The following is a 22,487-nucleotide window of genomic DNA, read 5'->3' on the forward strand; positions in this document are numbered from 1 at the left end:
CCATAGCCAGCAAATCAATCATTCTGTATTGGTATTGTGCAGCACTGTCACCCTAGGTGTGTCCTGGTGATTAGGGTGCAGTGTCTTGGTCAAAAAGCCAGGTCCTTGAGTTTCCTTCTGAAAGGTGCTGTTCAGAGATGGAGGGGCCGGTCATTCCAAGTCTTGACTGCAATGTAGGAGAAGGAGCGGCCCCCTCTGCAGCTGCGACAGATGCTTGGGTGTGCGCGAAGGTAAGTGAGGAAGAGTGCAGGTGTCTTAAGGGTAGGTGGAAGCTCAGTTGATGGCTAGTGTTGGCAAGTCCTTGATCGTGTAGAGCTTTGTAGGGGTGCATGAGGATCTTGAACTGGCATCTCTTCTGGATGGGGAGCCAGTGGAGATTTCTGAGCTGGGGGTGATGTAGGTCAGTTTGAGGAGGTCTTGGATGAGTCTGGCAGCGGCATTCTTTATGGTCTGGAGTCTATTGAGTAGCTGGTTGGAGATTCTGGTGTAGAGAGAGTTGCCATAGTCGAGGTGGCAGGTGACAAGGACCTGGGTGAAGGTCTTTCTGGTGTTGACTGAGATCAGTTTGAAGATTCTGCAGAGTATGCGAAGGGTGTGGAAGCCGGAGTCGGCAACTGCCTTGACTTATCGTTTCATGGTCAGTTCCCTGTTGAGGATGATGTCTAGGTTGCATGCATGGCTTTTTGATGTGGGTGTTGATCCGAGTTCCGCTGGCCACCAGCTGTGGTCCAAAATGAAGTGCTCTTATGGAAGATCAGTACTTCTGTCTTGTTAGAGTTGAGTTTGAGGCAACTGTCCCTCATCCATTTGGCTACAGTGGTCATGGTGTTGCGGAAGTTGGTTTTGGCGATGGAGGAGTCCTCGGTGAGCGAGAGGATTAGTTGTGTTGTCAGCATAGGATATTGTGTTGAGCGTGTGAGATTAGATGGTGCGACGATGTCTGAAAGGGGGGTCATGCAGGTGTTGAATAGAGTGGGGCTGAGGGATGATACTTGGGGTACCCCCCATATAATGTCCTTGGGTTCGGAGGTGAAGGGAGGCAGCCGGATGCCCTGTGTACATCCTGTGAGGAAAGGGGTGATCCATTTGAGGGCGTTTTGCTGTATGTCAATGTTGTGGAGTCTGTCGATGAGGGTGTAGTGGGAGACCGGGTTGAATGCCGCAGATAGGTTGAGAAGGATCAGGACAACAGTTTCTCCATGGTCGAGGAGATATCTGATGTTCTCTGTGGTAGTGATCAGCATGATTTCAGTGCTGTGGTTAGCACGGAATCCTGATTGTGAGGCGTCAACTAGGTGGTTTTGTTACAGATATTAAGTGTTCCAGATATTCGGTGAGTTGTTGTGGAGATGGAAGCATTGATGATGCTGGTGAGCTCCATGCTAAGAGGGTTGGTTCTGAGGGTGAAGAAATGGTGGGGGTAGGGGTCGGTGGGTGCCCCGGAGTGGATGAAGGACATGATGGCCATGGTGGTCTGAGTGTGAGCGGAGATCAGGTGGTGATAATTCGGCTGTTGTGTGCTGGTTGATTGAGGTTGTTGAGGTTGAGAAATGTGGGTTGAGTGTCAAAATTGTTGTAGATGGTGGCAATCTTGCTGTGGAAGTAGTCTGCGAGGGTGTAGCAGAGTTCCTGGGAGGGGTGGATGGTGCTTTGGGTGGCTGTTATGTTGGAGAATTCCTAGACTATTTTGAAGAGTTACGATGTGTAGTTTGCCACAAGGTCAATGTGGGCTGTGATGGCTGCTTTCTTGGTTTCCTTCATGCGCAGGTGGTAGTTGCTGAGGGCTGCTTTGTGAGCGGTTCTGTCAGAAGAGCTCCTTGTGGTGTGCTACAGTTTCTCGAGACAGTAGCATGTGCACTTGATGTTTCTGAGCTCTGAGGTGTAACAGCAGGCGTGTTTTGTAGGTTTTTGCTGAGCTCTGAGGTGTACCAGCTGGCGTGTTTTGTAGGTTTTTGCTGGTTTCAAAAGGGGATTCTGTTGGAGTAGTCAGTGATCCATGCAGAGAAATTCTGGACCACTGGGTTAAAGTCTGATGAAGCTTCGGGTTGGGTGGATCTCAGGGCCTGTGTCCACTGTATCTCGGTTATCTTGCTCCAGCAGCGGTAGGAGGAGTTGTGATGCTTGGAGCTGGTGAGCCAAGCGTTAGAGATAGAAAAATGAATGATGGTGTGGTCGGTCCAGGTGGGTTTTGAGACGTGGCTGAATTTGATTCGGTCGCTGGTGGTGAAGATGGCGTCAAGTGTGTATCCGGCCTGGTGCATGGGTTCGATGACCAGTTGGGTGAAGCCAATGTTGTTCAGGTTCTCTAGGAGGGTGATGGAGTTGGCGGCGTCAACTTGGAAATTGAGGTCACCGGTAGGGCGTAGTGGTAGGTGTCGATGGCTAGGGGGGCGACGAGGGTAGCAATGGCATTGCAGAAAGCCAGGCAGGGGCACGGGGATCTGTATACAAGGGTGCCCCTTATCATCGTCTTGGAGTCTGTCTGTAGTTGGAAGTTGAGGTGTTCCATGATGTATGGGGTAATCGTCGGTGATGGTGCATCTGATGGTTTCCTTGAAGATGATGGCGACGCCCCCTACAGGTTTGTCCATGTGGTCTCAGTGTGTCATCTTGTAGCTGTCAGGGGTTTACGGTGGTGATGGGTTCGAGGAGGCATTGAGCCCGTTTCAGTGATGAAGGTGACGTTGGGGGTAAGGGTAGCGATGGTGTCCCAGATTTCATGGCATGTTTGCAGACGGATCAGGTGTTGACTAGGATGCATTGGAGCGGTTCTGGGTTTTTCTGTGGTCCTCTAGGCAGTTGCAGCGTGGGGTTCAGTGTGGCCTGGAGGTCCTGTGTTGCATGGGAAGCAGTAGTGGAGGCATGTGAAAGGTCCCTTGATTGATCACGGGGAGGACGTGTAGCAGCTGTTGTTCTAGTGACACAGGAAAACTTGGGCCTGAGTCTAAGGTCCTAGACCCAGGCAGGCTGGCAAGGCAAAAACAGTCAAGGCAAAAATCTGGGGGTACACTGCGCGAAAGATAGTAATTTCCAACAGGGTTCAGCAGGGCATCAAGTCCCAGAATGCAAAAGAAAAAACTGGAGTGGATGACCCATGTATGCTAACAACTGTAAGCAAGGAAAAGGGAGAATTAAAAAAAAAAAAGTGGGGGAATTTATTTTCCACATTGCCTTGCAGTGAAATGGAGGCAATTTTGGGTGGGAGACTGCTAAAATAATACAATTTCTTTACTTTAAAATCAAGAATCTGCCACCTAATTCAGGTGTGTTGGTATGTAGGATGAGCTACTCATGCACGAACCAGTGAAACTTGAGAGTTTTGATTTACTATATATCTTAGAAAGCACTGGCACACGGTTCACCACCTTTTGAGTTTCAAAAGCATTTGATATCATATGAGGTGGAGGGAGAGTCATTTGAGTGAGGGATGAGTTGGATAATTTAGAAAGAAAAAAACGGATCAAGGGAATTTCATTTCCCCTCGATCGCATTGTCTCCTTGTCCTCATCACAATCCTTACAAATAACATACATGAGCAATATTTGAAAAGAGTAAGGAAGGATATTTTGAAGAAAAAAATAGGGGAATTAATTTACCTCATTGGCTTGCATTCAGATGGGGTAATTAAAGACACTGTGAGTCTCCAACTGAATAGGTGTATGAAATGGGATTTAACACTCCTACATAGGGTTACCACCGGGCCAGTATTTTACTGGCCTATATAGTATTTTCATGAACACAGGTAACAAGTAGTAGCAAAATCAATCAACTCAGTTATTTTTCTCTTTTAAATTATAAACTGAATGCCACAAATACAAGATGAAAAGAGGTCAAAATGTTAGAGGTTAATGCTGTCTAGACTGTTCTTAAATGAATTAGCCAGAGGCAGAATGGCTAAAAAAACAAAGAATAAATATATTTAACTTATGAAAATATTTTTTTTTCAATACAAACGGCCCCTTCTAGAGCTCCAAAACACTAACAAATGGAAGGTATTTTTCTCTTAGAAAGATGGCAACCCTATTCGAACACACATCAACATTGTCTAGTACAGTGGTTCCCAACCTGTGGTCCGGGGAACCCTGGTAGTCCGCGAAGCCTCCTCAGGGGGTCCACGGCTGCTTAAGAAATTAAATAACATGAACATATTAGGTCCACAGCTTTTAGTAATGACTAAGTGAAGGGGGGGGAGGGTCCCCGGATTCCAAAAATGATTCAGTGGGGTTCCCTTAGCTCCAGTAATGATAAGGGGGGGGGGTCCACAGAAGTCAAAAGGTTGGGAACCATTGGTCTAGCATATGTCTTTCTCCAGAGCACTCCCTAAAGAATTAGTCTAAGGTAATCGCTCTGTGAGGGATCATAAGGTTGATGGCTCATTTTCTGTTTAATTTTCTGCACTGGGGTTGTGTTTTGAGTCTCTTCTGGATGCCAAATTTAGGCAGTAGAGCTTGCCAGTACTTTCAATTTATTTTAACCAAAAGGTCTGTCATTCCAGCTTTCTATTTATCTATTCCAATGTTAGTTACTGAGGAAAACCATCCAATTCTTCCTAGAAACCCCCTCCTTTTCCATCTGTTTTCATGCATGAAAGACTCATGTTTTTTACATGAATAGTGGTTTATTTCAGAATTCTCCAGCCTAGACAATCGTCCACTGCAATGCATGTCAATAGCGAAATTAAGTTCAGCCACTGTTTTCCATAAATGTCCCTTTTCTCTGTTACCAAATGTTGGCTTGTATGGTATTCCAGTTGCTCCTGCTGACTCAGTTGATAAATTCCTGGCTCCAATGCCTACTGCGCATGCTGAGTGGTGTCTACCTGTGCCTGCTGCCCAGGAAGGGTGATCATGAGACTCGTGCGGATGAAAATGTGTAGTAGGAGGTGGAAGTGGACACATCTGAGATTTGTATCATGCATAAGTATTTATTTATATCTGGGACAATCTAAGCTTCAACAAGATTCTTCTCACATCTATTTCTGGCTAAAACGGAAGTGGAGGCAGGCATGTCAACTAGGTTATCAGATGGTTTCTGGAAGGTAATTCTAATGTAATGACTGCAGATGAAATATTACTGCCAAGTGTGAAGCAGATATGGTTCTTAGCCCAGCATGTTTATTAAGCAAAATAAAATCAAAATGCAGTAATATCGCAGCTCAGAGAGACAGAGCTTAGCTTCACCAAACAATTGAGCTTCTATCATTTTCCCCAACGTTTATATTTTTTCACATAGACAACTAAAGCAGTATAGTTGTGCAGAAACCAAAACTTTAGATAACAGTACTAAGAGGTGCCTGGGCTTTTCATGATAAAAACGAAAAAGGACCTTGAGAAAAGATGCGACAGTCAGAGCTAAGATGCAGAGCTAGCTTCATTGATAGACCTTGCTTCATAGTGCCAGACATGGAAACAAGGGCAGGTAAATCAGAAGCTAGGTAACACATGCATGTTAGTATAACGTGGGCATTCAAAATAGCTGTGGGTTACTTAACATGGCAGTTTGCAAATCCATTGCATTACTTTAAAATAGGAAAACAAGTTCACACCCTTCTCTATTTGCACCTTCAGATGCAAATCTAAAACAAATCTATCATCATTAGTCTAGTAATTTCTATTTCAATGTAATCTTTATTGCATTTTCCAATCATTTCTGTTTTCGTAGTTTTCAGCAATGGTCAACGGAAATGAATAGATAACACCATTACTGTTTGTGAGAGGACTGATACCACACAACCATAGTTGTATGGAAATGTATAAGATCTCCACACTAATGAATTCTGCAAGAATAAAAAAAAATCCCCATTTTCAAAGATACTTTTCATGTAGAATCAAATGCTTCTTCCATCTAGAGCAAATCCATCAAGGAATTTATTCAGATCCCTACGACTATCTCTATTGTGGTCTGTCTGTTTATGAATACTGAGCTGGCTATTAGGGATGAAAGTACAACATTCAGAGCCCACAATGGCACATATACCAACCTTGGCAGGCACAACATCCAAAGCCATTCTATTTTGTAAAATAATGGTTCTTTGAGGGTTTAACTGATCAGAAACAATCACAAAAGAGATTACAGTGGCATTTGCCACTTGTTTTGGTATTTGGACAATAATTCACAATTCAGAGATAGCTTGGCTCAACTCCTACATTGGAAAGAGAATGAAGAAAAAGTGGTTGCCTTCAGAGAAACTGTTGGGAAACTGGTCACAAGTGTGAGAGATAGCTGGGACCACATAGCACCTTCCAGACCAGACCAATCTCCAGCTATATGCCAGGTTACTGCAGGCAAGGTAGATGCTATGTTCTTATTTTAGCTTGCTGCAACAGTACAGTACTCCAGTTGGAATTCAAAAGTTAGACAGGGGAACACAGGAATGACATTGAGGACGTCACATTCAATATGGCACACAAAGATGTTGCCATTATAGGTCTTGCCGGTCCAGACATGGGCAGCATAGGCAAGATGAACAGCAGGCAAGATACTTTCAACAGGAAATCAGAGACCACATGTTCTGTGCACATTTCAGACATGTAAGCATCACACTTCCTCATGCAATGCCCGTGAAGTACAGGTCAAACCAATCCATCAATCAAAGCATTTGTAAAGCGCACTACTCACCCGTGAGGGTCTCAAGGCGCTGATGGGAGTGGGGCTGCTACTGCTCGAACAGCCAAGTTCTGAGGTGTGTCCTGAAGGCAAGCAGGTCCTGTGTCTGGCGCAGGTGGGTGGGAAGAGTGTTCCACGTCTTGGCGGCGAGGTGGGAGAATGATCTGCCACCATCAGTCATTCTGTGGATGCGTGGGACGATGGCGAGGGCAAGGTCAGCGGAGCGAATCTGTTGGTTCGGGGTATAGAAGGAGAGCAGTCTGTTGAGGTATTCTTGTCTGGTGTTGTGCAGTGCCTTGTGAGTGTGGGTGAGGAGTTTGAACGTGATTCTCCTGTTGAGGGGGAGCCAGTGCCTGTCTCTCAGGTGGGCTGTGACGTGGCTGTGGCGGGAGCTGTCCAGGATGAGGCGTGCGGAGGCGTTCTGTGTGCGTTGCAGTCTTTTCTGGAGCTTGGCCATGGTTCCTGCGTAGAGGGCATTGCCGTAATCCAGTTTGCTGCTTACGAGGGCTTGGGTGACCGTCCTTCTGGTTTCAGAGGGGATCCATTTGCAGATCTTCTGAAGCATGCAGAGGGTGTTGAAGCAGGAGGAAGAGATGGTGTTGACTTGCTGGGTCATTGATAGCGATTAGTCCAGGATGAATCCCAGGTTGTGTGTGTGGTCGGTGCAGTTCCCAGTGTGGCACGCCACCAGGAGTCATCCCATGCGGAGGGAGTGGAGCCGAGGATGATGACCTCAGTTTTGTCAGAATTCAGTTTCAGGCAGCTGTTCTTCATCCATTCGGCAATGGCCTTCATTCCTTCACGGAGGTTGGTTTTGGCAGTGGCGGGGTCCGGGAGAGGATCAGCTGGGTGTCATTGGCATATGAGACGATGTTGAGGTTGTGAGATCGGGCGATGTTTGTGAGCGAAGCCATGTAGACGTTAAAGAGGGTCGGGCTGAGGGACGATCCGTGGGGTACGCCGCAGATGGTTTTGGTGGCTTCAGAACGGAATGGAGGGAGGCGGACTCTCTGAGTTCTGCCGGTGAGGAAGGAGGTGATCCAGTACAGGGCTCTGTTGCGGATCCCTGCGTCATTGAGGCGTGTGTGTAGGGTGTGGTGGCAGACAGTGTCAAATGCGGCCTAGAGGTCCAGGAGGATGAGGGCCGCAGTTTTGCCGTTGTCAAGTATGGTCCTGATATCGTCGGTGGTGGCGATGAAGGCAGTTTCTGTGCTGTGGTTGCTACGGAATCCGGATTGGGACGGGTCCAGAGTGTTGTTCTCCTCGAGGAAACGGGTTAGTTGTTTGTTGACAATTTTCTCAATGATTTTTGCCAGGAAGGGGAGCAGGGGGATGGGCCGGAAGTTCTGCAGGTCCTTTGGGTCTGCCTTGGGTTTCTTGAGGAGGGGGTTGATCTCGGCGTGTTTCCAGCTCTCCGGGAAGGTGGCGGTATCGAAGGAACTGTTGATGATCTTCCAGAGTTGGGGTGCGATGACTGAGCTTGCTTTGTTGAAGATGTGGTGAGGGCAGGGGTCGGATGGTGAGCCGGAGTGGATGGTGTTCATGATTTTGATGGTTTCATTGTCATTGTCCTGGGTCCAGGAGAGCAGGAGGCTGGTGGGCGGTGAGTCTGTGGTGTCGGTGGTTGACAGGGGGGTAGGGGTATTGAAGTTGTCATGGATTTCTGCGATCTTGCGGTAGAAGAAGGTGGCTAGGGAGTCGCAGAGGTCTTGTGATGGCGGGATGTCGATGTTGGAGAGTTCATTCACAATGTTGAAGAACTCCTTGTAGCGGTGTGCATTGTTGTCTATGCGTTCTTTGAAGGTGGATCTTTTGGCGCTTCAGATGAGTCGGTGGTGTCTGCGGATGGCGTTCTTGAACGCTGTGTGGTTGTCCGGTGTCTGTTCTTGGCGCCACTTTTTCTCGAGTCTTCGGCATGTCTGCTTGGGTTCTTGGAGGCCGGCGGTGAACTAGAAGGCCTTTCTGTCGGTGCATCTGTTAGACAGTTTCTTGATCGGGGCGAGAGTGTTGGCACAGTCGTTGATCCATTGCCTGAGGTTGCGGGGTGCTGTGTCGGTGGTGTAGATAGGTGGGTTCCAGGAGAGGGTGGTGAGAAGCGCACAGCTTCTCTCTCAAGGGACACAGGAATCATGGGCAAGCCTCCCTTGGGCATCAGTGGGCAGGTTATGTGTATCTGTAAAGCACACCTTCACTCACAAGGGTGTCCTGGCGCTGAGCAGGTGTGTGTTAATAGCCAGGTCTTCATCTTCTTGCGGAGTCAAGAAGAAGTCTCTCTGATGCAGAGTGGGGGGTTATTCAAGGCTTTGGAGTGATGTAAGAGAAGACCCATCTTCCTGATCTGGGTTGGTGTATACGTGGGGTTTGTGCTATCAGCAGTCCTGGAGTCAGAGGTTTCTGAGTGTTTGCTGGAAGGAGATGAGACTGTTCATTAAGACAGGGCCAGAGCTGTGAAGTGCAGTGAATGTGAGTGTCAGGAGTTTGAAGTGACCATCTTTATTTATCAGGAGCCAGTGTAGTTATCTGAGGCATACTGTGATGTGAGATCTGTGTAGAGGTTTAGGATGAGTCTGGCTGCTGAGTTCTGGATGGTTTATAGTCTTATGGTAAGTTGCATGGTGATCCTGGCATAGAGGGTGTTTTAATAGTCCAAGATCCTGGTGACTAGGATGTCAATGACAGCTTTGCTAGTGTTACTTGGGAGCCATTTGAAATTCTTCCTCAGCATCTTCAGGGTGTGGAAGCAGGATACAGTGACAGTGTTATAGGTGCGGTCATGTCCAGTTTGCTGTTGATTATTATTTTGAGGTTCTTGGTGTGGATTCTGGGTCTGAGTTCGGCCAGCCACAAGTCAGAGTCCCATGGTGAGGTGTTCTAGCCAAATATCACTACTTTTGTCTCATCGGTGCGGAGCTTGAGACAGTTGGCTTTCATCCAGTAAGGAACTTCAGTCATGCAGGCAGTGAACTTGTCTCTTGTGTTGGGGGTCATGTCAGAGAGAGAGAGAGTATGAACGGAATGTTGTCTGAAAAAGAAAAGCTCTTGATGGCATGTGTCCAGATGAAGTTGGCCAGAGTGATCATGTACGCGTTGAAGCAGGGGGGTGGGGTGGATTAGAGTTGAGCAATGAACCTTGAGGCACTGCGCAGATGAGTCTCTGGGCTTGCGAGGAATAAGGTGCCAGGCTGAGAGCTTACGTTCCATCTGTTAAGAAGGAGCAGACCTAACGAAGAGCGAGCCTTAGATGCAAATTGTCTGCAGGCCCCTAGTGAGGATGGGATGCAAGACTGTGTGAAATTCTGCAGAAATCCAAGAGAATGAGGGTTGCCCTGCCTCCTCTATCAAGGATCATGTTGATGCCATCTGTGGCAGCGATGACTGCTGTTTTTGTAGTGTGGTTGTGTAGGAGGCTGGCCTGGTTTGTAGTGGGTACCTTGGGTACTTACACCTTATACCAGGTCCAATTATCCCTTGTTAGTGAATGTAGTAGTATTCTAGCAGCTTAGGCTGATAGAGGTAGCTATAGCAGAACAGTTTAGGCTAAACTAGGGGACATGCAAAGCTCATGCAATACCACTTATAGTTACACAGTACTTATACACAAGTAAAGACAATACTCAGTGTTATCAAAAATAAAGGTATTTATTTGGGTGACCGTACCAAAAATATCTTAAGAGACAATACTCCTTCTGGAGGTAAGTATTATACACAATATGTACACTAGACACCGAAATTAGACAAGTAAATAGTCATAGAACAATGCAAACAATAGGAAATGCTATAGATTGCAATGGGAGAAAATAGGTCTAGGGGCAACGCAAACCATATACTAAGAAAGTGGAATGCGAATCACAAATTCCCCCCTAGACAAGTGTAGTGTGTGCAGAATTGCTGGGAGAGTAAGAATACAGTAAAAGTAAGTAAATTACCCCACCTCAGAGCCCAGAAAAAGCAGGAGTAAAGTACTGCAAGTTTCTTTAGGACACACTCCACCTCGTGATTGGGATTTTGCAGTAACCAACCAAGTCTGCAAACAACAACTGCTGGATTCCTGGACCTGAAGACCTGCAAAAGAAGGGGACCAAATCCAGAAGTCGAAAGAAGTTCCAGGAAGGACAGGAGCCCTTGCCAACCCAGAAGAGGGTGCAAAAGAAGAGTCCCCGGTTAGTCGAAGACTGCAATAATGCACCAGCCTAAGCACTTTAGAGAGCCCTCAGGATGCCAGACAGCATCACAGGAGTCCCAGGACACGGGGACAAAGAAGGTGCAAAACGCAGTTGGTGCAGCAAAACAAAGGAAGGTCCCACGCTGTGCACAAAGGAATTTTGCAAATAGTGCACAGAGGCCTCAGGTGATGAAGAAGACGCAGTACACAGGGGTACCGTCGCTCTCAGGAAAGGCAAGGTCTTACCTCCTCCAAATTGCATCAGCAGGACATCAGGACAGTCTATGTCAAAGGGGTCCAACCTCTGTGTACTTAGGAGCACGCTTGTTGCTGTGAGAAAAGTCCCAGGGTACCGGTCGTCGTCTTGGAAGGTGCCTGTTGGAGCAGGGGAGTGACTCCGTCACCCCACAGGAAATTCCTTCGTCCTTCTGGTGCAGGATGAAGACAGGAAGTCCTCAGAGCATGCACACCGTGGAAACTGTTGCAGTTGCTGGCTGGAGCTGAAGTTGCAGAGGAATAGTATCCCTTGTGGATACTTTGTTGCTGTTACAGCGGTTCCTGGAGCAGGCTGCGGTTGATCTGAGGTCAGAAGATAATGAAGTAGTTGCAGAGGATTCCTAAAGGAAACTTGCAAGCAGAATCTGAAGAGAACCCACAGGAGAGACCCTAAATAGCCCTGAGAGAGGGATTGGCTACCTTATCAGGTATATCAGGAGGGGTCTCTGACATCACATGCTGGCACTGACCACTCAGAGCCCTCCAGAGTGGCCCCACACCTTGCAAAGCAAGATGGCTGAAGTCTGGGACACACTGGAGGAGCTCTGGGCACCACCCCTAGGGTGGTGATGGACAGGGGAGTGATCACTCCCCTTTCCTTTGTCCAGTTTTGTGCCAGAGCAGGGGACAAGAGGTCCCTGAACTGGTGTAGACTGGCTTATGCAAGGAGGGCACCATCTGTGCACTTCAAAGCATTTCCAGAAGCTGGGTGAGGCTACCCCTTCCCAGCCTGTAACACCTATTTCCAAAGGGAGAGGGTGTAACACCCTGCTCTCAGGGGAAATGCTTTGTTCTGCCTTCCTGGGACTGCGCTGCCCAGACCCCAGGAGGGCAGAACCCTATAGGTGAGGTGGCAGCAGCTGTAGCTGCAGTGCAAGCCTCAGAGAGCTGGTTTGGTAGTAATGGGGGTCCATAGTGGAGCCCCCAGGATGCATGGAATTGTCTCCCCAATGCCAGATTTGGAATGGGGGGACAATTCCATGATCTTAGACATGTTACATGGCCATATTCAGAGTTACCATTGTGAAGTTACATAGAGGTAGGTATTGACCTATATGTAGTGCACAAGTGTAATGGCGTCCCCGCACTCACAAAGTCCCGGGAATTGGCCCTGAACTGTGTGGGGGCCCTCACATTTAGTAACTTTGTACCTAACTTTCAGCAAGTGAAGGTTAGACATAGAGGGGACTTATAAGTTACTTGAGTGAAAATGGCTGTGAAATAACGTGTGCGTTATTTCACGCAGGCTGCAATGGCAGGCCTGTGCAAGGGTTTGTCTGAGCTCCCTATGGGTGGCAAAAGAAATGCTGCAACCCATATGGATCTCCTGGAACCCCAATGCCCTGGGTACCTAGGTACCATATACTAGGGACGTATAAGGGGGGGGGTCCAGTGTGCCAACTGATATTGATAAATTAAGTCACTAGCCTACAGTGACAAATTTAAAAGCAGAGAGAGCATAAGCACTGAGGTTCTGATTAGCAGAGCCTCAGTGACACAGGCAAGCACTATACAGACACACACATTAGGCCATAAACTATGAGCACTGGGGTCCTGACCAGCAGGATCCGAGTGAGACAGGCAAAAACATACTGACATACAGGTAAAAATGGGGGTAACATGCCAAGGAAGATAGTACTTTCCTACAGGTTATGCCTGAATCTGGACTGTGTGGAACTGGGGAGCTGGTGATTGCGGAGGTGGCTGGTGAAGCGTCAGTTAATTAGTTTCTGTAAGACCTTTGCAGGGTATGGTAGTAGAGCGATGGGTCTATAGTTGGTGAGAGCAGATCCAGCATGATGAAAGATTCAAGCCCTGTTATACCCATCTAATAGGTGCAGATAAGATTTGTCTAAGTAGTGTGAAAGAAATCAGACACTCAAAAAAGTTCATTAAAGTAGAACACATTTATGCAAAAACAGCCAGCAAGCATCATAAATATTCCAAGTGCAAACTGCAGTTTTCATGAACCAGCGTGTCTCCATCTAATATGTTGGAACATGTAATTCTAAAGTCGATATGTTAAAAAATGGGTTATTTGGGGTGGGCAACTGTCCCCTTCAAGGAATAATCACCAGCCTTTTCAGGGTGAACCCTCCAAGTCACTAAATTGACCTGAGCGGAACTCCCTGGTAGCTGTGCCACAGAGCAGGCAGACTTAACCTAGCAAAATGTGTCAAATTTTTATACAGCACCAACACAGTGATAAAGTCAAAATGCTAAAAATAAAAAACCCAAAATCAGTTAGAAAACAGAGTGCACGTTTATAAACAAAATGAATCAAAAATGGCAAAAATCCAGGAAAGGGAACAAGAGATATGAATATTTAAAGTTTTCTGTAAACAGTGCTAATGTTGCAACCACAGCGTCCGAGACCCATGGTACCTTGCTGGGTTCTGTGGTTCCAGTGTCTGAGAAACCAAATTAAGCCCGGTCTGTGAGTTTCACGTACCTAAAACTGGCTGCCCTAGTGTTCCTAGGCTCCTAACTGCTGTTTCTTGCTCCTCCAGCTCAAAAATTGCAATCACCTGCCTTAGGGTTTGCAGATGTCTTTTAAAGTCACTCCACAGCTAGCCTGGATCATAATTTTGTTTCAGTTTCTTTCCTTTTTCCATTGTAGCTGTTTCTTCCTTGATTCTGCTTTTCCCAATCCCCTGTCTTTTCTGTTGTGTGATGTCTGATGTAATTTCCTTTTCTTTTACTATATAGACTTGTCTGGTTAGAGGTTGCACTGCAACACAGTTGTGTTCTTTTACCTGTTTCTTTGCTCCCTCCATTGCTGATCAGATTCCTTACTCCTGAAAAAAAATACACTACTGGATTCTGGCTTTCTTCATTCTTTTGAAGTCTTCACCCAGCAAGGTTTTTTTTACACCTTTGGCTTTTTCCTCGAGAAGGGGGGGGGGGCTTCTTGAGGGCACTTGCCTACCACATTTTCTAGTGTGTGGTGACATGGTGGCTTTCGGAAACAGTAACATGTACATCAGACAGAAGACCTGGACTGGATTACAGGTAAATCACTAGACCTGAACAGCCAAAAAGTACAAAAGACCAATAGACCTGGACCAAGACTCAATTTAAGGCTGGCTGAGTGTAGGTTGGATAAATCAACTAGTTTTGCCTTGGTGAAAAATGTTACCTTCTGAATTAGTCTTAAGTCCCTATCAACCACAAGAGTACACTTCTGTGGCCCACATTACCTCAGGGGAGGGCACTGAGAGACTCCCAGGGTATGAGGTTGAGGCAAACCGCAAAGACTAATCAAAGTCCAGATGTCACTAGTCAGCTGCTCACTTTAAGAAAAAGGGCTCTTGCAGCTTTGGATGTCCTTGTAACTACACAGGTCAGCTAACTGACAGAGTCAACTTCTTTGTCCTAGTTACAAGGAGGAGAAGCTCAAGTCCTTCAGGCCTCCTCTCTGGTCACAGCAGGCCCAGACGTCTGTTCCTCTGCAGGTGCAGAAGTGGGTGCCTGGAGGCCACATTTATGCCTGACACAGGCAAATCCTACACACCTTTTCAGTCGTTTTCAGCAGAAAACAGGCCAAAAATGCTATGTGTAAGGACATTTTCAAGATGGTGAATGAGCTGCAATCAGGATTTGTCAGTGTACTGTGACAGGATGCCCACAGCCCTCACTTTGAATATCCTGCGGAGTTCAGAGAAGTCTTCTCTAACCATTCAAGTCAGCCTATTATATGTTCCTGGAGGCATTTCACAACTCATTCACACCTTATTCAGGCCAAGTACAAGTTGTGAAAAGCTAGACAGCTAATGCAAATTAGGCTCCCAGAACATCAGGCACAGAAAAGGTTTCTAAGAGTTATTTTTCCTTAATATTTAATACAAATCTAACTTCACCATTCAATTGGATTTTAATAACTTCTAACATGTTTTAGTTATTTTTCTGGCTGATCCCAGGCCTGAAAATAATATTTTAATCTGTACACTGGTTTTATACATAGAACAGCTACGCCTGTTTGGGTCAGTCTTGTCACTTTAGGGACATTACATTTTCTACATGTCCCATTTTTGAATACCACAGCCCCCACCATGTGGGCTACAAGGCCTACATTAGCTACAATGGTAAGCCTGATGCAATGCTTTCTTTTGTCAAACCAGCAGCAGTCCAAAGGTGACAGTTAACTTTGCATGGCATGGGTGTATTTCCACACCACATACAAATAGAAACTTCAGATGGGCACTAACATGCAGGTGCCGGGCACTTTTTGAGGGAAGAATGTTAAAAGACTTTGCATAAGAGATACAACAAGCTAAGGTTTATTTACAAAAAAAAAAAAATCTGACCACTAAATCTGCAGTTCTCACTTGCCAAATTCAGAACAATGCTACACTTACTTGAACAGTTAAGATAAATGTGCACTGCACAATACTAAATAACAAGATGGAAGGGCATTTAAAATATGTGTAAATATGCAAATAATGTTAAGGCTTTAGTGTGCTTTAAGCAGGTATAAAAACAAAGGCACAATTGTTCATACAAAGTGGTAAAATTACATCCTCAGTAGGTAGGACAGCAGTCTCTCAGATGGCAGCGGACAGTGCGCAGTTGCTTTGGACACAGGTCCAGCGCCTTGCTTTGATGAGGTGCCAGACAGAGATCCAGAGGACAAGGCAAGAAAGAAAGATGAATTGCCAGAACTACAACATGATCTGGAAACAGTTGGCCAGATAGCCGCCATGAACTATGTTGGGAAAGTTGAGGAGGAGGGGCTGTATCCTGTGATGGTCGAGGCTGTTGAAATACAAAGGTTGGAGCCCCCTTTCCGGTTTCTTGATGGAGGTTGGTTCAGTAGAGCAGGTCCCGTAGCTGGAGACACACTAGAGATGGCAGGTGCAGGGTCTAGGGCTGCAAGTGCACTCTTGCAGTCAGATGAGCAGAACCAGGTAAGAAGTTCTTGACACTTTTCAACGGTGTTGGTGGTGAGCAACACTTTAAAGGGTCCTTTCCAGTGGCCACAGAGCAGACTTCTGTTGATGCACCTTCACAAAGACCCACGTCCAGGCTGGAGGTGGTGAAAGGGCTTGGTATGGCAATCAGGCATTATAGCTCAGAATTGAAAATGGCAACTGCAGAGACGGTGAATCAGTTGCCTGAAATACTGCAAACTATATCATCATTCAGTTGCAGGTCAAGAGCAGTGATTTAAAGAGAACATTATTGGCCGGCCCAGTACTACCTCAAAGGAACTCAGTCTATTTGTTTGTAAGGGAATGGCTTGGATTGCCTGTAGGGCCCATGGCAGAGCTTTGGGGGCACCGTTACTCTATTTGAAAATATTTTAGCTATCTTATTCTTTATAAAGGAGTTACACCTTTCTACTCTTCCAACAGCTTCTGGGTGGTAACCAGGTAAAAATGGTGTTTAATCCCTAGAGCATTGTACAGTTCCAGAACAACAGAGAAGACAAAATGAGTACCACAATCAGTACATACGAGAACATAGGAGCTGCAGTGACATATGGCCAAATGAATAAAGTCTATTTGCAAATGGAAAGCGGTCTCCCAAGGAGGTGGAAGGACAGCGAGAATGGCCCTGATCCCCTTCCCAAAGGTGTGGGTTTAGTGGGTAGCACAGGAATAGCAATAGTTCTCAGCAACAGAAGGAAAGAAAGGAGCATACCAATGGGTTGTTATAACATGATCATACCATCCCTTCCGACACAGGCAATACCATGATACAAGCAGGCCAAGTTTGGGATTAAGAATTTCAGTGGCACTAATCTCTTGATGTCATCCTTTCCACATTCTAATAAAGTACTTTTTACAGTTCTGTTTGATCTATGTCTGTTTATGAGCATTGGATGCCCACTCATTTAACAATGTAGCTTCTTTACAGTAGGGATAGGGAATACATCAGTTTGCAAAATTAACTTTTTAGATTCACCGGTAGGAGTTAACACAGCCTTTCTTGCTGCCTCATCCAGAAGTGCATTTCTATGGGATACTTAATTCTGAGTGCATGATGAACAATATATTTCACAATGACAAGTTTAAATGGTAATAAATGCCAATTCAACAGAATGTGCATATTTTCTTTTAATCTTTATTTGGTTTTAGTTCCAGAAATAAAGCAGTGAAACATCTCTTAATGGTGCAAACACACACTCGACAGTCTTTAAACTGCGAAGGAGGAACACATGCATCGGCACTCACCCAACCAAACACAGGAAGCATCAACAAGACAGTCCCACAAATACACACAATACAAAGCCATCCATTTACATCAGCATATCATTTTTGATAGCCTTCCCTGCAGAAGTTAGGGATCATCTTTACGTCCACAACAACCCAAAACCATGTGCAACTACAAATGTGTATTTGGAGTCAGTAGCAATGGTAACAATCTTTTTCATGGCAATGATATGGGTGCAAGTCAGGACTACAAGCTCAGCCACCACCAACCAATGGACCTGGGCTAAACATCCCCTTTAAATAATTTGCTATAGTGTAAACCGAGCATATCTGGCTACATATTCTCCACTATCGTTTCTAGGAAAAGACCCATCAGGAAAATGAACAAGTTTGTTGTTGGCTTTTGGCGAGTCCAGGCAAGACAATGGATCAAAGTGATAAGGTGATTTTGATAGCAGACAACGGCAAAGTCTTATCACGAGACAGCGTTGAAAGATGCTGTTGTTTTTGGTAAGTAGAAGAATGCCTGCAAAATGAGGAACTGCAACTCTCAAAGGTAGCCAAACACAATATTATTGGATGCCTCAACAAGATGGGCAGCATAAGTGAAAGAGCACAAGAAATGCAAGAGCACCCTATCCACAGGGTTAAGCGCAGAGGAATAATAATCAACGGGCCTTTTTGGTTCCTATGATCCTGTACCAATATTCCAAGAGTATATCCTTTTCATTCATGACCATACAAAAAAAGGCTTACTGTAATCTGGGAGCCCGAATGTAGGTGCAGAGATTAGTACCTGCTTTATTTACTTGCACAAAGGCTTGTTCTGCCTTCTCAGTCTAATGCAAAGGTTCTGGGGTACGCTTTTTGACATAATTGTAGAGGGTCACACCATAGAAGCAAAACCAAAAATCCATTATTAACACTATCCCGCCGTTTTCATGATATGCATACATGAGAGATGGTGACAAGGCAAGGCTACTTACAGATAGAATAAATTAGGATGGCTGAGAGATGGTGCGCCCGAGCTCAAATTTTCATAACCTAAATATCGAACACGAGGAAGGCTAAATTGTATTTTTTTATTTTGATGCCTTTTTAGCGAATTTGGTGAGCAAAGAAATGGAGTCCGCTTTGCATTGTTCTAAGGTGGCAGATGTGGGTAGCAAGAGTTCAGAGTATTTTAACAGTGTAGAATTTTCAGGGAAGACCAAGAAATCCAGATCTTGTTCTTATGTTTGGGAAAAGATGGAAAAAGCCTTGGTAAAGCTTTGAAGGAGACTCACCCACATTAGCTAGGAATAACTAACTCTCCTCAAACTATCAGAATGTGACTGGGATACAACAAAGTATGATGGCGAGGTTAGGTAATGGAGGGAAACTGGGAATCACTACACTGGTATGGTGCAGAGATCTTGAACCAAGTGGAACAAAGTGGTCTTACCTGCCTTTTGATGGGAAGAATAGGGGTATTAAATCTGCTTGTGTTGGACACTAGAACACGTTCTTTAATTCCAGTTTCTGCTTCAGGCTACTGTAGGGGTACTTTCTTCATGGATATACGTTAATCTTAACTCAATTAGTAGAACACATGCATCCAACATCATTTGCATGGGTAGACCACAAAGCAGAGGGATCTTGTGCAAGCAACGTAGGTAAATCTTCAGACATCCGAGAATCCCATTTAGCATTCTGATAATCTGATTTATGCAACACTGCTAAAATCTCATTTTTGAGGGTTGTTTAAAAACACCCCATCACTGATCTGAAAATGGTACAATTCAGTTTACGCAGCATCTCTATCAAACAGAATGGCAGGTCATGTAGGCCTCCGCAAGTAAGCATGTTTGTCAGCAACAGGACCCAGTATAATGGAAACAGGATTAGGGATGCGATGGAGAATGCACTGATTCGAGATGCCAACTCCATTAACAGACATGCTTGAGAAAGGTACTGAAGAACTCAGAGGCTTTAAGGGTCACCCACTGGCACAGGTATCAATAAGGTATGAAGGAGGCTTAGCATTAGGTAAACAGTTTACAAAGGAATCCTTGGATAGACAGGGATTCGTTTATTCATAGCACAATCAGCACCCCATAAACTTTCTTAATCTGGATACACGTTTTGAGTGACCTGGGTAAACTCGGGAGATTCGGATGGGAAGAGGAAACCAGAGATTAGTTTGGGAGAATCCTAAATGACCACAATTAAAACATGATCCTGCTGAGGGGGGCTTGCTCGTCTCTCCATCCTTCTGCTATTGCAGCCTGGCCACCCTCCTTCCTGTCCACCCAGTCAACTATGTGTAGGGCTTCCCTACCACCCTTTTTAACGTCTGTTGAAATTATTGCATTTGTAAAGACAGTAGTTTAGATTTGCTTGACTCATTTTTCTTTTCCTGAATGGCCACACAGTGATTAGCCAGAGGAAGCAACCACTCTAGGTTCTTAGTTTGCCACACAATACAGAGTGTGTGCAGCTGATTCTACAAATTGGGTAACATTCCCTACATAAAGGCAGCACATTTGTATTTGAACTTGTTCTGTCAGACAGGCAATAGCCTAGTCATGTTCCAAAACACCCTTCAGCCTGTCTATATAATCTGTTGTTGACTCTCCGTTGTTCTGCTTACAGCTGGAAATTTTCATCCAGTCTGCCTTGACTGGACATACCTTCTTCACAACATTCAACGACTCAATACTGCTGCATTCTGTGGAGGGACCCGTCACGGTCAACCACTCTTTCCTATCAACTGGTCTTACACTTCCCTCGGCAAAAAGGATTCACATCATCCTTTTCATATGTATGAACTTCAAAAACCATTTACAATTCGTCACTGATTTTTTTCACGATGATCACATATGCTGGGTAATGGTTTCTTTACATTATTCAGACCAGCAAGGGGCACTAGATGAGGGGCAGCATTGTCAGCTCACTAGACGAGAAGTGATCATTATGGTTGCTTCCTTCGAATTCTTGGGCAATATGTCCTAAAGCTGTGCCTGGGTAATGGTTGGGATATGGGTTGTCTAGAAGGAATGGAAGACTCCGGGTCCAGAGCAGGGTTGCGGAGTCAGCCTCATGTCTTAAGTACCATGGTGCTTGTTTCGCTGTGCCGGCTTGCATACTCTTTCCTTGTGCACCTCTTGCCAGCCATGCAGCTAGCAATGCTCCATTTTAAGGACCGGATACAACCCCCAAAGTCTCCAGACAATGTAGGGAAACTCAGGACATGCAGAACATCCTGGTCTGTGTTTTCTTCCTCTTTCTGAGGCAACAATGATTTGAGGAAACAGGTAAGGCGAAGCAGTGGAGACACAAGCAGTAGCTCTGTTCCTCAAGTGACTGTCTTGGAGCCTCTTGTGGGTTTGCTTAATTCTGCAGAACAGAGATTCATGCTAACGGTTGATAGCTTCTTCATAACACAAAAAAAAAAACCACAAACCAACCAACAAAACACACAAACAAAACGCAAACAAAAAACATCCTTTGTTGTGTACCAACTTTACTTTTGGGATCTTGTAATCATTTTCACAAATTGTTTGGGCATTGTAGATCAGGAGGTACCTTCCTCTGGAAGAGATTTTCTTTTTTTTTCTTCGCATCATCAGTAGTGAGCCCCACCCACTGTTTTGGATATCTGTATGTACTTTTTGGGTTGAGCGCGCAAGCGCTTTGACCTGTTGTACTCTATCTGTGGGCTTTTAACCACACCCACCACTATCACTCATTCATGTGCTTGCCTTTCAAAATTCCTTTATCACTGGTAAATGCTTTACATTTGTCCCTCCTTAGGGCAGTTTTGGTCACCGACCCTGGTACATGGATAATTGCTGGTTTGCCAATACGTTTGACTGCAAGCAAACTTTTTTCCTTTTGTCTCTCTCCTTCGCGCTCATGCTCATGGCAGCCATGGCACTTTGAATCCGCTCGCTTATGTCAGTTGTTTTACTTTTCATTTTCAATTTATGTGGCAAGAAAAGTCCAGTTAAGAATTTAGAATGCTAATAGCTCTAACTCAAGCAAACAAGACCCATTGCATTTCAAATGCTTGTACCATTTTGGTGGTCTACAACATGGACAGGAGTCCCTCTTGCCAGGGGCTCTTCTTGCTTAGATTTCTTATGTCCCATTTAAGTTCTGCACTCAAATACAGAAGAATATAAAGGTGTCTGTTAACCTTGCACTGCAGGTCATCCCAGAGAGAGAGAGGAGGGAAGCCGAAAGACTGGAAAGCTGTTTAACCTGTTTTTTGTATTTTTGTATTCTAACTGATCTCATGAAGGCTGGAAGGAAAACCTCTTGTATTCCTAGAGTCCCACGTGCTTTTGACCATTCTCCAGTTAACAGAGCTAAGCTAGTGGAGAAGCCAGGAGGAGGCTGCATCAGTGAGCTTTACTCACAAGAACATTCATCCTTACAGGGTCTGTGATGGGTTTCTAGCACTCCTGCCTATCGTACCCTTTCTGCACTACTTCTATAGCCTTTTAGCTCTAAAATGTGGAATGCACATTTAAAAAAAAAAAAGCCAAATAAACAAGCAGAAGAAAAATAAACATGCTTAGGCTCCACCTTTAACGTATCTGTGTTAAAGCTGGACAACCTGATCAGCAGGTCAAGTCCTAGTCAGTGCTCCGTCACGGTTCTACTAGAGAAAGTTCTCACTTACTTCTGGGGTTAGTGTGGAACCCACTTCAACTCTCTTCCCACTTCAGGCTGAGAGTAAGCAGTTCCTGGCTCAAGTCGCCAAAAATATTGGTCTGAGCCCGCATGAAGCCTACAGCATGGTTATTAATCAAAAATTAACAAACTGCAGATCAGAGACACAAAGTTTCACCTCGCCAAGTAACAGAACATCAAACGCTAACCTTTCCCTGATTGCCAGTATCAAATATAGGGCACAAATAAATCAATCTCTTTTTGGACCAGTGTCAAAGATTACCTCCCAAGTGATCCCATGTCACGGGTGACAACTTTCAGTACCGACGTTTATGCAAACTGAAGTCTTACTTTCTTGTACATTTAGTTATACTTTGTGCCATTAAAGCTTGCCAGCATTCATTCATTCATTCACACTCTCTCTCACACACACACACACACACACACACACACACACACACACGCAATAAATGTGTGCGACACACACACGCAATAAATGTGTGCGACACACACACGCAATAAATGTGTGCGACACACACACGCAATAAATGTGTGCGACACACACACACACGCAATAAATGTGTGTGACACACACGCAATAAATGTGCGTGGTTTTAATACCGAATAGC

General features: G+C 45.3%; 1 protein-coding gene across 2 annotated transcripts in view; it reads right to left on the reverse strand.

The window, feature by feature from the left end:
• HDHD2 (haloacid dehalogenase like hydrolase domain containing 2) overlaps nucleotides 1-22,487 on the reverse strand; it is a 287,707-nt gene that overhangs the window by 241,327 nt on the left and 23,893 nt on the right. The window lies entirely within an intron of this gene.

The sequence above is a fragment of the Pleurodeles waltl genome, chromosome 1_1 (assembly GCF_031143425.1).
Source record: "Pleurodeles waltl isolate 20211129_DDA chromosome 1_1, aPleWal1.hap1.20221129, whole genome shotgun sequence".
Lineage (NCBI taxonomy): Eukaryota > Metazoa > Chordata > Amphibia > Caudata > Salamandridae > Pleurodeles > Pleurodeles waltl.